This window comes from Theropithecus gelada, chromosome 13 (assembly GCF_003255815.1).
Source record: "Theropithecus gelada isolate Dixy chromosome 13, Tgel_1.0, whole genome shotgun sequence".
Taxonomy (NCBI): domain Eukaryota; kingdom Metazoa; phylum Chordata; class Mammalia; order Primates; family Cercopithecidae; genus Theropithecus; species Theropithecus gelada.
In genome coordinates this window covers 73,508,333-73,528,242 of record NC_037681.1, presented here as the reverse complement: position 1 = coordinate 73,528,242, position 19,910 = coordinate 73,508,333, and positions in this window count along the sequence as shown.

Sequence of the window (19,910 nt, the reverse complement as noted above, 5' to 3'; positions counted from 1 at the left end):
AGTCACAGAGGTAATACATGGCAGAGCTTACTGTTCTGCTGATACTAAAACTTCTGCTCTTATAACAATGCACTGAATTGACTCCCTGTATTTGATAATTACAATAAAGTCGGTCTGCTTGACTAGCTTGGGGAATAATAAGTAAGTTATTATAGCTCCATGGTCCATTTGCTTTCTTCACTGAATATCTCCCACCCCTTTGCGTTTCCCTAGTTCAACGTTTGGCTACAAATAGTCCTGTTGCTCCTCACCTTCCACAGTATTTGATCCTTACACATGACCATTAATAGTTCACTCAGCTTTCATGAGTCAGTCCTCATTCCTTTGGAAGAGCCATTGGATACTGGACCTACTTGCTGATGTTGTCTCATACTATCACAGAGTCTTTGTTACTGCCCTTGTGCAAATGTACACATCATTCAAGCCTTTCACACTGGTTTTCAAAACCAACTCCCCAGAGAGCAAGCAATTGGCAATTTCTTTTGCTTAAAGAACGCATGATGCTCTCCTTCCTCCTTATTCTATATCATTAGCCCAAATGAAACAATTTTAGAATCTGCATTAGGAACTCTTGAGATTGAGTTGGTCTGTTTATGACAGAGAATATTTCAAGGCAGAATTTACGCTGCTTCAAATAAAATGGACTTGCAAGAAAAGCCTTCATCAAATCATTTATTCTGAGCCTCTCTGATCTCATGACATTTTAATGCAAGCTATAACAGTATTTGCTTCAAACTCTTTATAGTTAATGTTGTTTAAATTATTCTCTATTATATAGTTTATGGAAATATATTCTTCTATATAAAAATGAGAGTAATTTTTAGCAGCAGACTGCATTTAATATGTTAGATTTAATAAACAAAGTCACATTTGTATGTGGGACGTTTTCCCAGAACATAATCAAGTATGGCAGGATGGTTATGAGAAGCTCAGTTCCTTGATGTATGTATCAGCTTAAGAGCTTGTCACCTACCTTGACTCATTAATTCTAGTACTTTGTGAAAGTGAAACTTCCTGTTGTCTGCAAAACACTGTGAGGCATTTAACACATGACAAGCCTTTAGATCACATTGCTTCTATGACTGTGCATTCTGAATGCAAATATATCTCTGCAGTAGTGGCTGGCATCAGAATATTAATACAGGCAATGCATTCTGCACTATCACGTCAGGCTATATCTAGGATACATGTGCTTGAGGCTCATAATCTCAACTCTCAATTTCTGCTAAGTTTTTGGTAGATTTACTGGATTCTAAAATGAAATTTGGAAAGATGACTTCATACCCAAGGTCAGATTGCTTTTTAGCTTATAAATGACAACTGAACTGGCATTTTGCAAAAACATTCTTTAGATAATGGGTTCTGCCCTGCTCACTGCTCTGGTTAGATCATTAGACTTTGTGGTTAAGGTCAGATTCAAGGGAAAGAATTTATACAGTGTTTCCTGAAACTGGTCTAAATTGTATGTAATGCTAATAAATAGTAATTACCCAATGCACTTCTAATGTGCATCTATTGGTGGAGTGACTGTGAAATTTTAAATTAAAAGGTAATTTTGTGAGGTTAACTTAGGAACAAATTTATGAGTACTCAAAGTCTATTTTGCTTTAAATTCCAAAGGCTGCTTATATAATTTCTTATGGGCTTATTCTTTATAAACCTTGCTTAATGCCTTGTCATCTCAGAAAGACCAGGCAGTATATCTCTTCCCAAGGCTCACCTTTTACTACCTTGTCCAGTATGACAAATTTATTTCTGATATATTTTCTTTCAATTTCTTCCTACTAGATCCCCTCAGTAAAATTCCTCCTTTCACCTCCTTCTGATGTTTTTGCTAACTCTAAATGATATTTTAGCTGACATTAATTTAGGTTAATTGACCCTGGAAACAGTTGGTTTAAAACCGACAAACGTTTAAGAGTAGTTGTGATTTTCCTCTTAATATTTATGGAAAATAGATTAATGTTTGACAAAACTATAAGCTATTTGGAGACCCATATTTGTATGTATAAAAAATTCATATGAAAATTCAAGCATATAATTCCATATAATAAAATGCCACTTATCTTAGTTACCTGTGACACAGAATATGCCCAATGTTTTATAGCGATTGTACCCTCTTCTCAAATACCCATCAGAACACCCAGGCATCCCTTGAATGGGTAAGCCTATTGATAAGGCTTAGGCAGAAGAGTTTTTATTAAAACAGGACAGTGCATGATATTAGACCTCTGAAGGAGACATATACAATGGTCTAGAGTCCTATCATGTCTTAATTTCTCATAAGGGATCCTTTCTCCAGCATTGTGTACATTCTCTGGGTGAAGAATTCTCTACTGATTGAGGTCATTTTTTTTCCCCTACATGACTATGTTTGGAATATAAACTGTAGACATTGTTTCACATTACCTGACCTCACCAATGTCCCAGGTGTTTACAATTCCCTTGGACATGACATATTTTTACAGGGTGTATCTTCTGACCAGGGACTCAAAATTTTTGAACAGATCCAAAGGACATATACATATAATGTCTAGTCTTTTTCAAGAAAGGACAGTTGGCAAATGAATACAACTGAATTGAATATATATATATATATTTATGTTGTATGAATATATGTTGTATGAATTGTATATATTGTATACAATTGTATGAATTGTATATATTGTATACATTTGTATGAATACTATATATATATAGTATTGTCTTATTTTTCTAATTCTATCTCAGACCAGTTAAAATTGACCAGAGATTGGCATTTTTCTAATCATGTACCCTTGGAAAAGTCTGTTATATTACATGCCCAGGAATTTACCTTTAACTCAATACAAGTCAAGAGCCACCACAAATTTTACCTGATTTCTATTTTATTTAAGTGCATAATATGTCCAGTCATTCATTTATAAAGATTATTGTGACAGCAGCTTATAGCTTGGAAGGAATGGGCAGAGAGGGAGAAACCTAGAAGCAGAGAAAAGACTTTGGGGTACTAAGTAATGATCCATTGAAGACTGAAAAGACCTGAATAAAACAAGAGAAGTGTAGCAGAGGATACATCAACAAGAGACATTTTTCAAGTGCAATCCATATGGCTGGGTATCAGACTGGATTTTGTATGTAAAAGAAATAGAAAAGTCAAAGATGACTACAGCATTTCCAACTTTCGTCACTAGGAGTTAGGCCATGCCACAGGAAAAAGAGGCACAGGAGAAAGAACTTCGAAATGGATTTCAGTTTACCATCACAATTTGCATACTTTGAGTGTCAGATAGATTTTTGTGTCTCTAGAGTGGCTGGACCCAGTCTCTTCTTTGGGACTCAGTTCTGCCCTGGTAGAACTGGAAGAGTTTTCTTCCCTATCGGGAAATTGCTCCATTGCCTACTCACAGAGTCAAACTGAAAACATAGAACTGTTTCTTCATTTCTCATTTTCTCTTTTATATTCACAGCCAAATCAATTACAAAGTCCTGCCACTTCTATCTCTAAAAACATTTTGAGTTTGTACTTCTCTCTGCTTTTACCCCTATTATCTTGGATGGTACAACCATCTTCTGGACCACTGCAATAGTTTCCTAACAATTGCCTCCCTATTTCTTCTCTGAATCCTTTCCTTTTTCAAGCAAAAGTCAAAGTGCTGTTTTGACATACAAATCAGATTATATCACACCTCTGCTGAAACCCTTTAGCAGATTCCCATTTCAGGCAGAATAATATTTGGACCATTTATCATAGCCTGCACAACTTTTCAAAAAATAATTTTATATCTTTCCTTTGCCCTTATCCAGTACCTTTCCACCTCATTCACTCCTCCTCAACCACATTACCTCCTTGCCAGCTCTTTGCTGTGTCCCAGCCACATTGAAAGTTTATTCCTGCCTTGGGATCTTTGCTCCTGCTATTAGCTCTGCCTTTTACATCCATATTGCCATATGGCTGACTCCTTGGTATTCATTAGTTCTCAATCACATTTGAACTTATCAGAGTGATCTTTCCTGACCTCTCAAATCAAACCACCATTTTTCATCTTCACATTATCCTTTTTAATGTTTTCCAATTTATCTTTTAAATGTGTGTGTATATATATATGTGTGTGTGTGTGTGTGTGTGTGTGTAGTCACTTAGGATCTCTTTTCTGCAGTCTAGAATGTTAAGTTCTACAATAGCAGTCATCTTGCTTCTTTGTTTACTGTTACTGTTATATACAAATACCTTGAACAGGTTGTGACATAGAGTCAGCACTCTATATTTGCTCAGTGAATGTGTGATGTAATTCATGAGTTAGGATAAATCTAACCAAAAGGAAGGGATGCTGAGAGAGTATTCATAGGCTATTCTAAACTAACTTCAGATGCCTCTAACCATGGTAAGGAGTCCTTCTGAGTCTGGATAGTACAAGAAGCTACAGGAGATAACAACAACCAGGTACCTGTCAGAAAGAGGGTAGAGACAGACCCAGACAAACGTTTTTCCTGGCCAGTGTATTAAACCCATTCTATTCTCTGCCCAAGTATTGCCTAGCTTGCACACTGACATCCACATCAAAGAAACTCAAAGCCTCATTTCCCCATTTAAGCAGAATGAACTGTGCTTACTTGAGTCCCCACCTGGCCATCCTGTTCTATGCCTCCATGGCTATTATCTTTTCCTCGTAGTCTTCCATAGCTACTCTAGCCAGGACTTTCAGATCTTTCAGAACCTTGTCATTTGCTCTACCATGACTCAAACTAGACAATTTTAAAACATTGCGAATTGATGTCATCAAAGGTTTAACAGTTTCACTTTCAGCTGGGCCCTTGTGCTGCTTTTAATTTTCTTTTACTCCACCTTAGTCTATTTTATTATGTCCACATATGGATTTTTAGGAGCAGCTTTAACATATCTATATGGAAGAGCAAAGGGTTGGTAATCTGGTTGGAAGGAGAGCCTAGAAGACTTACCGTGAATGTACATTTGCATAATAGCATTTTGTTTGCATTTAGTTTGTATATCAGTAAAATAGCAGAAGTATCTGAAGAGACTTTCAGTCATGCTTACATTAAGATTGAGAGACAGTTCACAGTCCATCCATGTTCGTATCTATTATTCATATCTATCATTATCATTACTTGAGTTTGGTGGTGGCTCCCTAGACACCATGAAATGCTAAACCTTATTCTGCCCAAGCAGTCTCTTGGCTGCACTACTCTAAATTTTCTATATCTTTATGATTCTCCTGGGTTCTCATTCTCCAGTAGTAAACTCTTCTCTTTGGAGCAAACAATAAAGATATCAGGCACAAAGACATACATGCTCAAATCCCATTTCTTCTTCTTCTAAACTTACCTGTTTCTTTACTTTGTAGTATATTTCTTACCACTTGTTTCAAAAAGAGAAACACCACTGCTCTCCAAGACAAATTTCCTCACGTGGGGTTTCATCCTGTTCCTTATCTCCTTTGTGATCTTTTCCCATCAATCATACCAACTTTCTTATAATTTCAATATTTCTCTTTATATTACTTTCTTCTCTTCAGTCTTACAAATATGACCAAATCATAAATATTGCACAGAAGATCCCCTTTTGCCATTTCCTTGGTATAATTTACTTTTCAATCCATCATAATCTTTAGAGAAATTTTTATTGCAAAGATCATTAATAACTTCCACCCTAACTATGCTTGACCTTTTCATATAAAATGACTATTGACTCCATCCCATATTCTTAAAATTCTCTCTTATTTGACTTAGATGTTATCATTCATTTATTTATTCGTTCATTTATTCCTATATTCATCCTGCGTTATCAACCAGGAACTGTTGCTAGGTCCTGGTGACATAGTAATAAACTAGATGATGTTTTTAGAACTTCGACGTAAAAAAGGAATAAAAAATAACCAATGCCATACATGCTTTTATTAATGTATTTACAGAGCACTATGTGGGCAGAGAGGAAGGAGAAGCTGACTTTGTGTGTTAGTTAGGGGAGGAGGTTCTAGAAAATATTCCCTAAGTAAGCCCTCTGAGTTGAGTCCTTGAAGAATACCAGTTTTCAATGATATACAGCAATGAGAATAAGATAATTAGAATAAGAGAGTTCCTTCAGTTTAGAGAAGCAGCTCACACTGAGGCACAGAGGTGTGAGAGCACACTGACTTCAGGGGCTGCTAACTGGAGATGCCTTCATTATGGAACTAGAAGGAGAGTAAGGGCCATATCCCAGAGCACTATGTATGGCATGCTAGAGCACTTAGACTAAAGCAAGTGGAAGCTACAGGAACGCTTAGTGGCAGGATCAGATTTGCACCTTAGGTGTATCACTCTGCCTATGGGATGGAAGGTTGAATGCAGTTAGGGGAGAGAAGGAAGAAAGCAAATAGCTAATATGAAGACAAAAAACTATCTGAAAAAGGCAACCTGGAAACTGTAATGTCCCACTATGGTTTAGTGGTTTTATGATGGGAATAGATTGGTCTGGAATGATTCCACAAGAACAGGACTAAGACAAGTCTGTAACTGGTTGTAAGTAGTCCCAGATTCCCTTTCAAGGTTCTATTCTGAATTTTCCCTTTCTATAGAATTACTTTGATTACTGCTCCAAGAAAGATCTTGCTGTATTTTATATTTGGCTTATGTTTCCTTTAAGTGTTCTTATATCTCTACCCCAGGGAGAATTTTCATCTTCTATCTTAAAGTTAATTACCTCTAGGGAGGCTCCTATGATTCTATATCCCCTTGTATGTCTGTATTTATATCTGTATTCATTTATGTGTATATGTATTTCTATATGTATCACAGCACTCAACACTTTCAGAATAGCCTATGGTGAGTGTATCTCTGTGTGTTCTAACTATATTATGAGTTTTTTGCTTTTGTTCATTAGACAAACATGGTTTTGCACTAGGATTATGCACTGTTTTGCACTAGGAAAGTTCTAGGATTATGCCTGGAACACAGTAGTGCCTTAATAGGTGTTTTTTTGAGTTGAATCTCAGCTATCTTGACCAGTATGATATTGTTTTGCTGAGTGTTTTAGAGAAAAATTAAAAGTAAGACCTTGAAAATAATTGAAATAATGAGAAGACAAGGGAGAATTTTATACAGGTCACAATTATATCGTTAATGTTGTAAATTATTGGGAAAATAGATTATTGGGAAACTAGCCAACCATAATTTGGCTAGCCTTCTAGACAAATTGTACTCCTCTTACCGCAGGGCTGGTGACATTATTTTGTCTGTAAATGGCAGAGTAAGTCGCACAGGGATTGAGAATTGCACATTGGCTATCATAAAAGCCTTAGAAGGAAATCTGTAATTAGTAGCATGAATGCCTCAGAATCACGTAATGTAAAAACTTAGGATGATTTATGGGCCAACAACTGGACTTTAATAATCTCTGGAGCTTTCTGAAGTACACATTTAATCAGATCTTCTCCTTTCAGTAAGATGATAAACATGAAGTCAGAATAGTTAGACAAATGACTGAGAGGCCCAGGAAATCATTACACTGCTGTTAAAAATCAATCAGCCCTTGCTTGTCCTTCATGAGTGTGTTGGGTACAGATGACAGGCTATGTACCTCTGTATACCCGTGTATGGCCCTGTATAACCCTCAGTCACTAACATATTGTTATCACTCTTAATCTGGATACAAATATTTTGTTTAGTTTATTTGAGGAAAAGATAGCAATTGAGTACCAATATATTTTAAATTAAATGTTTAACAACAAGAGCAAAAATATCCCAACTATTATAATTAGTTATCTAAAAAATTCATTAGTAGTAATGTCTTTAAAATTTCAAACAAGATGTCAAACTTCAGAAATGGGATGCTGAACCAACATTTAAATTCCATCCCTAGTGCCTAAGCACTTTGTGCTTAGCTGTGTTAGCTGTCACTGCATATTAGAGCATACGGTGACCTTATTCCTATACTTGATTGCTCCTTGAACAGAAACATGTTTCCTGAGATAAATAATTGTCATCTTTATAAATATGTCTGGCGCATGTGATAATGAAATGAACACAGACAGGTATCAGCGATTACATTTTGTTTTAATTGCTTTCTGAGAAACTTGTGACATTTTGTTAAAATACAGCAAAACCAAGGAAAACATTAACTATAAATACATCTGAGTAGGTAGAGCTACTGGTATTACATAGAAATAGAGCTACCTGAGAACATCTACTTTCTAAAGTTCTTCTTGGTTTTACATGCAGAGACGGTGATTGCAATAGTTTCTTCTTTAGAGTAAACGACTTCACAAATGGAGACCAAGTGTCGTATGTTGGCAGAAAAACAAATTTACACACATTGTGAGGCACTTGTCAAGGTGTCCAAGTGAGGTATATGAAGACATCCCTAGATATTGTTAGATTATTATAAACTTTATACAGATAAATGGGCCAGGGATGGTCAGTGGCTCAGAAATCTTCCAGGAAGGAAGGAATTGGGTACTAATAACCCGTACCAGCAGTCCGTAGTCACAATAGAAACTTTTGCCAGCTAGCTAGCAAAAACACTCATCTCCTTTCCTTCATATGCCAAAGACTAGCAATTGATTCATTTCTATTTTAATTAATTTTTAAAAGCTGAATACCTTTAGGAGTACAAGTCATTTTTGGGTACATGGATGAATTGTATAGTAGTGAAATCTGAACTTTTAGTGTACTTGTCACCTGAATAGTGCACGTTGTACCTAATAGGTAATTTTTCATGCTTTATCCTCCTCTCACCCTCTCTTCTCCTGAGTCTTCAATGTCTATTATACTACTCTATATGCCATTGTATACCCGTAGCTCAGCTCCCACTTATAAGTGAGAATATGCAATATTTGGTTTTTGATCTCTAGGTTGCTTCATTTAGGATAATGGTTTTCAATTCCATTCAAATTGCTGCAAAAGACATTATTTTGTTATTTTTTTTTATGACTGGGGAGTATTCCATGGTATGTGTGATATATTACACATATATCACATTTTGTTTATCCACTCATTGATTGATGAACTCTTATATTGATTCCATATCTTCACAATTGTGAATTGTGCTGTGATAAACATGTATATGCAGGTGTCTTTTTTTTTTTTTTTTAATGTAATGACTTCTTTTCCTTTGGGTAGATACCCAGTAGGGGGATTGCTGGATTGAGTGGCAGATCTCAGCAATTGCTTTCTAATGAATTCTTCTGCCCTGAAGACTTACTTGTATTTTTTATTTTAACAATGTTTTATAGTCAATATTATATTGGGAAATAAAAATGCTTAATATAAATTTTCTTGAGCTTGCTTATCCTAGAGAATCACTTAATACATATGAGTGGTAAAGTGTAGTGTAAATAGCTTTTACATATTCTGTTTTCTACCTGAAAACAAAAACAGGAAAAATGTCAATGTTTTGCTAGGGAAGGGGTTGTATCATAGTATAGACTTAATTTTGCATGACTTGAGAACTTGCACTGTTAAAAGAAATTCCATTATTCTAACCCTTTAGATGGGAAAAATGGAGGTTCTCCCACTAAATCAGAACTATTAAGAGCTAAATCAGTACTATTAAGAGAAGAACTTATTAACTGGGGCAACATGCATATTCATACAGAAAATCGTTTTCTATTCTTCTACCTCCTTCACCCAAATTGAAGTAGATGAAATAAATGTGTAAACTAGAAATTTTTCTTAAACACTGTTGAAATCAAGTTCGTTTACTTTTAGAGTGTAAGACTACACATCAATTTAAGCTGGATATAAATACGTCTTGAAGAAAGTTGTAAGCTCTTGTCAAATCCAACTAGTTTTTTTTCTTCTTAAGCTTCTTCACATGTAATTTCTAAAAATTAAAAAAATTATCTTGAGGTAGATACAACTCAAAAAAATACGTGTTCCTCTCTGAAGGCGATTTGTTTTATTGGAATCCATGAATCTGTTTATAGCAATAAGGATATCACTGGATCAAGATACTTTACCTGGGCACCTGTGAAGAAGGTGCTTCTGAGAAATGTAGGTTAGGGCCACTTCAAGTTAGTGGATCCAGCTTAAGCAGTGAGGTGGCTGGATGGTTTACATATGGGGCACCCAGTCTTTGCCATTCCTTTCAGGATTTCCCTGGTCTCTAGAAAACCAATGAATGTGTTCTACAATGTCTTTTATCTTCTCATGACTCATGCATGACACTTAACATATGAATTCTAGACCTAATAAACCTATAGCAGACATCAGAGTAGATTGAGAAGATTATAGCCTTGGATTTAAAACACACACTTTATTCATAATAAGAGTTAGGAACTCTCAGTGCTTTCAATTGTGTTTCCAAATGCTGACTGAGAAGCAGATAATTCATATGGGACATTGGAATTTGAACACACTAGACTTCTCTAGAATAAATGAAACCTGGCAATCTGCAAAAGCTACATGAGGAATTTGCTGGGATTTTCAGTGTTATTGGATAGATAGTATTTTGTTGTTGCTGTTTTTGTTTTTGTTTTGCTTTTTGAGACAGGGTCTTGCTCTGTCAGCCAGGCTGGAGTGCAGTGGCTGTATCTCAGCTCACAGCAGTCTCAAACTCCTGGCCTCCGGGGATCCTCTCATCTTAGCCTCCCAAGCAGCTGAAACTACAGGGTTTCACCACCATAGCCAGCTAATTTAAAAAAATTTTTGTAGAGATAGTGTCTCACTATGTTGCCCAAGCTGGTCTTGAACTCTGGGTTCAAGAGATCCCCCCACCTTGGCTTCCCAAAGTGCTGGAATTACAGATGTGAGCCACTGCATCTGACCTTAGTATGGTAATTTGAATTCATTGATTGGTGATTTGGTTTAAGTTTCTAGATAGATGAAGATTCAGTATATAATAAAATATCCGCAATCTTTTCTAAGATTTAAGAGAAAAGGAAAGTGGTTAAGACTAGTTGAGTTAAGACAGCTAATATGTGCATTTTTGGTGGGAATAGGAATATAGTATGTATTTGTTAACAGTGAGCACAATTATTCTGGTAGAGAGTCTAATATTTTACCCTGTTTTTGAAATTGTGTTAGTCCATTCTTGTGCTACTGTAAAGAAATACCCGAGGCTGGGCGCAGTGGCTCATGCCTGTAATCCCAGCACTTTGGGAGGCTCAGGAGGGTGGATCATGAGGGCAGGAGTTCAAGACCAGCCTGGCCAATATGTTGAAACACCATTTCTACTAAAAATACAAAAATTAGCTGGAGGTGGTGGCACATGCATGTAGTCCCAGCTACTCAGAGGCTGAGGCAGGAGAATCGCTTGAACCCTGAAGGCAAAGGTTGGAGTGAGCCAAGATTGCGCCACTGCACTCAAGCCTGGGCAACAGAGTGAGACTCCATCAAAAAAAAAAAAAAAAAAAAGAGAAAGAAAAGAAAGAAAGAAAGACCTAAGACTGGGTTATTTATAAAGGAAAGAGGTTTAATTGGTTCACAATTCTGCAGGCTGTACAGGAAGCATAGTGGCTTCTGCTTCTGGGGAGGCCTCAGGAAGCTTCCAATACAGGCTGAAGGTAAAGCTATGGGTAAGGTGTCTCACATGGCAGGAGTGGGAACAAGAGAGAGTGAAGGAGCAGGTGCTACACACTTTTAAACAATCACATCTTGAACTCATTCACAATCATGAGAGCAGTACCAAGAGGATGGTGCTTCCCCATTCATGAGAAATCCATCCCCATGATTCAACCACCTCCTACTAGGCCCACCTTCAATACTGGGGACTACAATTTGGCATGTAATCTGGGGGGGGGACACAGATCTAAACCATATCAGAAGGCAACGTGTGACATGCTTTCTGTGCCCTCCAGTACTTACTGAGCACCTTCCCTGTGTGTGGGGAATCTCCCACTGTGAGTTTTGTCTGTCTGGGGCAGAATTTGCAGTGAGCTGAGATAGTGCTACTACATTCCATACTGGCGACAGAGCGAGACTCCATGTCCAAAAAAAAAAAAAAAAGGAACATGATTCACAGAATCTAGCTTAGCGAGATCTACCCTAGTGAGGATGATAGTGAGGGTGGTGGAGGAATATGGCACATTCGGAGGCAGCAGAGGTCAGTATCTGTGAGGGTAACCTGTTCCCAGCCTTGACCATATGAGTTGCTAAGCTTGTGCTCAGTCTTCACTGGGCAGTCATAATGGGGAGTTTGGGGACTGCCCCTAGCTCTAGCGCCTCCAAGCCTTATTCTCTGGATTCCCAGGATTTCTTGTAAGCTACTTTGCATTTTAGCATTCTTTTTTCATTTAATGAGGTGCGATGGGTTCTGTCTATTACAACCAGGAACCTTGACTAATGCTGTCTTTGTAATAGCTATAGCACTGTTCCACATTACCCTCATCCATCCATATGGACATAGCCTCTCACAAATGGAAGGAGCTTTCATAGTTACCTGGTTTGGACCCATTTTTATCATATTTTAAAAATTGTTTAGTTTCTTTCCAAAGAATAAAAAATTGAGTTTCAGAGAGCCTGAGTGCAGTAGTAGCATAGTGAAATCTCACCAGATATGGAGTCAAAAGAAAGGGGTCAGAAACCTGGGTGATGTCAGGTAAGTCGCCTAACTCTCTGCCTCAGCTCTTCCAAGTATAGAGTTGTCAGATATGGCAAATAAAAATACAGCCTGTTCCATGCTTGGGGCATAATTATACTAAAAATGAAATTTATTGAATAAAATTCAAATTTAAGTAGACATTCTGCATTTTTTTCTGACAAAAGCAGACAGAATCTCTAAAAAGACCAAGATAAGGAATGCAAAAGTATTTTTATAGCACAAAACACATTGCAATTTTTATCTACTATTATTGTCTGAGGTCAAACATCCAGTTAGTATCAAAGCAATTGTTACTTTTATACTGAGGTTCAAACAAGCTAAATAATTTACATAGGTCACAGATACTTAGCTCAGCAATATTAAAATATTTGGTAAAAGAATTAATGATTATTCTTAACTTCTAGTTCATTTAAAATAACTTATAAGACAGGCTGGACTAAAACCTCACCCTCCTTTAATTAATGATATCACAAGTATCATTTCTGCAAACATTTGTCTATGTCAATGGCACCAATTTGAGACAGTAAATTCTGATATGTGTCCTCATTGTTTTTAAAAAGATAACTCTGCAGACCATAGGCCATCCAGTCAAACTTTATGGCAGACAAATCTGTTTTGAATCTTTTCTTGGTTATTATCACAGACAATATAAAGCCAAAGAAAGACTGGGTTATAGCAGATCAGCTTTTACATATCATCTAAATCCGCTGAGAAATATTTTTCCAAAGACATAACAAAATAACCACCATTTAGCAGTGGCTTGCAAAATCTGAATGCATGAGTTTTTGCATTTCTGAAGATATGCAGAAATAAACAAAGGTAAATGAAAATATGAAGTGTCAGCTCAGCTGAAAAAAAGGAAAATGTAGATACCCCTCTCCAAACATACTACACTGTGCCTCCCATCTCGGCTCTGTTTACAACTCTTACAGAATTGAGTGCTTGTGAACTGGGGGATATTATTAAATTCCACCTGCTTTTACGGGAAAAAAAGTCTTATTTAAACCTACATAAATGCATTTTCAATATCATAGACCTTGCTTTGAAACGTGGAAGAGAAGGTGGAAGAAGAAAACAAGATGATAGTACTCCTGTGGTGATGTTGTTGCTTGATTCATGTAAACAAGTTTGACAATGACAAATACACTTTCTTTTGAAATAGTGACCAGCCAGTGCTGTTCGGAGTTTGAAGAGTACCATGTAGAGACTTTTTTTTTCTTTTAAACTTTGAGGAATTGATATTGCCACCCAAGACAAAAGCACTGAAGGTTGTTTACTTTTGAGGCTTATGATGTGTGTGTGTGTGTGTGTGTGTGTGTGTGTGTGTGTGCACGTGCATGCATAGTTTGGAAAGATACCAATATCCTACTTCTCTGTCAAGCATGGTCTGTGGGAAGTGGGAGGAAATTTAATGATCTGTTGCAATCTCTGAGCAGCCTTGAATTTTTTTTTTCATAGCTCATCTTTACAGGAAGGCTTACAGCCTTGACTGAGTCTTAGGAAGCATGTAATTGTGGTTGTCATAATGAAGCTCTGAAAGAAAGTGCAAGTCTATGAGCCTGCCTGGCTTTTGACACGACAGCCAACTCTTTCTACCATGTATTTGTATACTTGCTCTATTTCTAAAGTGGAGTGTGGGATTTTGATGAGCAGGGACTATATTTGCCTTCACTGCTGACATGTATTTAAAGTGTCATTCTTCAGCTCTTCATTTTGGTTACATCTTCACTTTGGTAGGCCTCTTCCTTACCGGTGAACAACTCAGAGTGAGCTACAGAGGCATTTTCTTTTAAATATATGCAAAGTTTTTCTAGTTTATTGTGTACTGTTTGCAGCCCATGATTTTATATAGATAGAAAGATATAGCTAGGTATAGACATAGATATATATAGAGAAATTTTGATGCAGGTAACAAAGGGTGTGCAGCAATGGCTGTTGGTTATTATAGCGCAGACATAGAACAAAGAGAAGTACGCATGGATCTCTGGCAGAAATACGAAGGCCTGTGGCAGACCTTTCTCCAAAACAGGAAAGCAAAGATGGTCACGGTGGTGTTCCATCAGTTTTTACTTTTATTTGACCATTCTCAAAGTTCAGACGACCATCTGCAGCTGGTCTGAGCTAACATGAAGTTCTGCTGTTTCCTCCCTTACTGTAGGGCAACAGACAATAGTTCCTGAGGTGTGATCTGAGGACTGGGGATCTGGAAGCATTTTCAGGGGGTCCACCAGACACTTTTGGGGGGCCTATGAAGTCCTCCCTTTTCCAACTACTACCTTGAGAGTCCAAAATGTTTCCTGTATGTCAACCCAAACAACAGATTTAATGCAGAAGCAGATATGAGAATCCAGCTATTAACACATATTTTAAAGAGACTGTGGCCGGGCATGGTGGCTCAGGCCTGTAATCCCAGCACTTTGGGAGGTTGAGGTGGGCATATCACTTGAGGTGTGGAGTTTGAGACCAGCCTGACCAATAGGGTGAAACCCCGTCTCTACTAAAAGTACCAAAAATTAGCTGGGCGTGGTGGCATGTGCCTGTAATCCCACCTACTTAGGAGACTGAGGCAGGAGAATCACTTGACCCTGGGAGGCTGAGGTTGCAGTGAGCTGAGATGCCACCACTGCACTTCCACCTGGGTGACAGAGTGAGACTCTACATCAAAAAACAAACAAAAAATTAAAACATAAAGAGATTTACAAAACTATAAACAATGCAATGCAACTTTTCTTTGTTTTTGTTTTCAGCAACATAGTTACTTCTCATCAACTATGTTATTTGTGTTAATGTGAAATTGTTAATAATTTAAAATATATTAGTAATTTATATTTTGCAGTTTCTTAGTTTTGATTTCTACTATGGTAAATATCTACAGATGTAACCCATATAAACAAAAGCTTTCTGGAGTCCTCAATAATTTTTAAGAGATCCTCAGGAAAAAAACATTGAGAGTTGCTATTCTGGGATAACACTCTAAAGCAGAAAGTGCAGACCGTATGTGAAAAGGCTAACCATAGCGTTTGGTCTGAACAGTCTATATAGTCTATCTTTGTATCTTTCTCTCTGTGTAATATACCTTTAATGTATACATACGTATGTATATATAAATATATCTACATACAGCCATGTGCTGCTTAATGACAGAGATATATTCTGAGAAATGAGTTATTAGGCAATGTCATCATCCATTAAGTGCATTTACACAAACCTGCAGGGTACAGCCTACTACATACCTAAACTGTCGAGTATAATCTATTGCTTGCAGGTTATAAACCTGTACATAGTGTTATTGTACTGAATACTGTAGCAATTATAGCACAATGATACATATTTGTATATCTAAACATATCTAAACACACAAAGCATACGGTAAAAAAAAAACTATAAATGATAAAAAAAAATAAGTATACCTGTATAGGGCAAGTACCATGAGTGGAGCCTGCAGTACTGGAAGTCACTCTGGATGAGTCAGTGAGTGAATGGTGAGTCAATGTGAAGGCCTAGGACATTATCGTACAGTACTGTAGACTTCATAAACACAGTACTCCTAGGTAACCCTAAATTTATTTACAATTGTTTTCTTCAATAATAAATTCATCTTAGCTTACTACAAATTCTGTACATTTTAAATTTCAAATTTTTAAAAATGTTTTGACTCTTTTATGATAACAGCTGAAAACACACATTGTACAGCTGTACAAAAATATTTTTTCTTTACATCCTTATATGATAAGCTTTTTATATTTTTAACATTTTTAATTTTTTTTAGTTTTTAAACTTTTTATTAAAAACTGAGACACCAACACACACATTAGCCTAAGCTTACATAGGGTCAGAATCAACAAGATGTCACTAGATGATAGGAATATTCCAGCTCCATTACAACCTTAAGGGCCCAGTGTTGTAAATCCCCTATCAGTCACTTAACTGAAGCATAGTGATGTGGTCCATGAGTATTTATGTGGACACACACACACATAAACACACACACACATACACACACACACACACACACAGAGTATATGTATATTTAATTAGACTGAATGTATTTTACATGGACATAAACTCTTCAGGTGCCAAGTTTCTATCACTTGCCCCTTTCTTTCACTTGGAGTTACTATATATTTATTTCTAACTCTGTGGCCCCATAGACATATGAATTGGTAAAGTCTTTTAGAAAGGCCCACCTGCCTTGGTGTCCTATGTGAACTGAGGATAATGAGGCCTGCTAGTGATCTCATGAGACATTTTGGAGGCTAAAATCCAAAGATGGATGTCAGAAACATGAATTGCATGAAGGAAGCACAATGTCGCAGTGTCAGTAGAAATAAATAGTAATAACCATTACCATCATTACTAGTATGATTACCTCATTTTTTTCTAATGCAATTTGAACATGCAATTCAGGAGGGAAGAGCTATAAAGACAGTCTCTTTCAGAGTAGATATTTTCTCACAGATTTTTTTCCTTGTCAATAGAGAGAAGTAGAATCTTGTGAACTAAAATGACACCTGTATATGAACTAAAATGAGGACTCCTAATTGGAAAAAAACCATAAGATTGGGAGTTATAAGATATTGATATGGTCTTCTCTTTACTAACTAGCTGTAAAAACAGATAAATTAATCAATTTCCCCTGTCTAGTTCTTTTACCTGTAAAATAAGGTTATCAGGCTAGGAGGATTTCTGAAGTTTCTTCCAGCTTTAAGATTCTACAAGCCTAGAAGAATACCTTGATTTCTCAGTAGAAACCTTTGTTCATGCTTTTCATAATTGGTTCACATTGGAAATTCAGGCTATGTCTGAAAATCGCTAGAGAAGTAGCAGGTTGTTATTTCAGATGTGCACATTTATTAAGAAAGCATCATTATATGATGGATGCCTTCAACAAACCAACCAATCAGTACAGCAGCATTTCATTTATCCCATACTGGTAGGGAATGAAGTGTTTCACATGCATGCATTTTCCAAATAATTGACACATATTCCTTTAAGAACAACAACAAAAAAAGCTGTCTTCATTACTTTTTTTAGAATTGCTTTTCAAAAACATATTCTACATTCCTGTATCCTTTAAAGAACAAGCTATAAGGAAGTCTAAACTCTGCTTCATGATTCAGGTCTGGTAAAGGCTCTTTACTGCCAAAGGCTTTTTGTACATCACAGAGGGCTTTTTGTAAACACTTGGATCTTGATTTACGGTCAATGAATTTGACTTGTAATTTCAGTAAACAATAGTTTAATTATTAAAATATGTTAAGTATGTAGCGAATACATCAGTTTTTCTTAAATTTTAAGCTCTGATTATTAAATTCACTAATAAAATCCTGCTAAATTAAAATCATAAGTCTGTAAGATTCTCTTTTACTCTTAACATCCTCAAAAATCAACTTACAAAACTATCAGTTAAAATTAACTGTGAATACTTAAATATATTTCATGAAGTAAATAGATTAGTCTTACAAAACTAATAAAATATATTTTAAGCATTTCAAACACCTGAAAACATTTAAATCTGATAATAATTTCAAAAGCATTGGCAAAAATATAGAACAGAAATATTATTGCCGTCAGACTGATAGTGTGTGTGAGAGTGTGTGTAGGCTTAGTGTTACAATAATCTTATCGGTTCCCACAGAGAAAGAATTCTCATTATCTCAGATTTGCTGATGTTAGATCAAGGATAATTTCAAGATGATTCATTGTATATCTGACTTCCCTACTTACCGCAAAGTAATTTAAAATGTAAGTTTTGAAGCGATGACCTTATGTTGAGGTTTGCTAGTCTTAGTCAATTACATTATTTTCTCTTTCTTGAAATAGTATACTTTTAGATTTTACTTCATCAGGGTTGTACAACTCAGGGTCTTGTCATTTATATATAACTCTGACCTAATGTTTAAGTTTATTTTAAAGGCATTAGGTTGAATTCTGTGATTTATAGGCATAGGTACTAACCAAAAAGTGAACAGGATATACTGATAATTTTTATTGCATATCATCCAGCTTTTCCTGTAAAATATATTTTGGAAACTTTTACCTGCCCTTCCTTCATTTGCCACTTTGATAGCTTTTGTCCAGATAACTACTCTAATTAAGTGTATATACAAATGGTCAAGTCGACCAGTGGGTGTCCATTTACTTTAGTTCACTTTTCACTTTGGCAGCTTTCCAAACATGTACAAGATTATGTTTTCTGTGCTTTATGATAATAATAAAATACTCCAGGGTCATCTTGATTTTTCTTCTTAGCAGGACGTTGAAGCAACTACTCTCCAAGGATCACTGATTTCTTTTGATAAAAAATAGAATGAAAGACAAAAACTGTGTGGGAGTGCATTTATGAATATTGGTGGTAGAAAAACATACTGTGCTGCTGAGCGCATTTAATAATAGAATTAGAAAAAGTTATTTCTCTTTGGGTCCTAATTTTACCTTAATATCGATGATTTGTTGTAAATATATTAAGTTCCTGATAAAACATGCAGTATACACCAAGATCATGTTTACATTATAAAAATTTAAAACTTTAATTTTCTAGAATTAAGTTGATTTGGAGCCTACATCTGAGCTGCAATACCCCTCTCTAATTTTGTAATTTGTATTTCTTGTCACCTTAATTAGAGTCATATTTTTGTTAAAGAGTTGCTTTGTTGTTCCGTGATGCTATAATATCACCAGGTTCTTTTGGTATAAGAGCTCTTTTTGTTCCGAAGTGATGTGGTTCAAGGCTGCTTTGCCTTTTGGGTCGATGTGTCTCCCTTTTCTCTTATTTTTTCTATGCACAACTTCTCCATAGATTCAATCTCACTTCTTCTCTGAGTCAGTTTTAACCAGGCAGCATCTAGGGAGGGTTGGCCATTCATCCAGCAGCCATGGACCTGGGTACAATGAGGTCATGGTAAGCTGTGGGAATCTGACCTGTTCTCTGCTAGTGGATGAAGCTACATCATTCAACTTCTTGCTGAGTTCCTTCACTGCAAATTCTACTTCTTCATTGAAACTAAAAGGATGATTCGACCATCGATACTGGGGAATGCAGGTTCACTGAATTTTGTCAGATTTTAGAGAATGTTTTCCTGTTAAATAGGAGAAAACAGAACAGACAAGGTTGGGCACAGGATTAAAAATCTACTTAATCAGGGTCATTCACTTTGTGACACCTGCCTTCTTAAATTCTGACTTTGTCTTAAGGTTTTGTGACACTCTTTTCCTCCATGCTACCATGCTGGCCTGAGGTGGTGAGGTTGTTTATTACATTCCGGCCCTTAGTTCTCTTTGAACTGTTGAAGACAGGCTGAAACTTTCAAAATAATATTTCAAATGCTAAAGGACCCTTAATTGGAGGTTAAATACAGAATTTACAAGAACTGTAACCTTCCAGTTTGTAAAT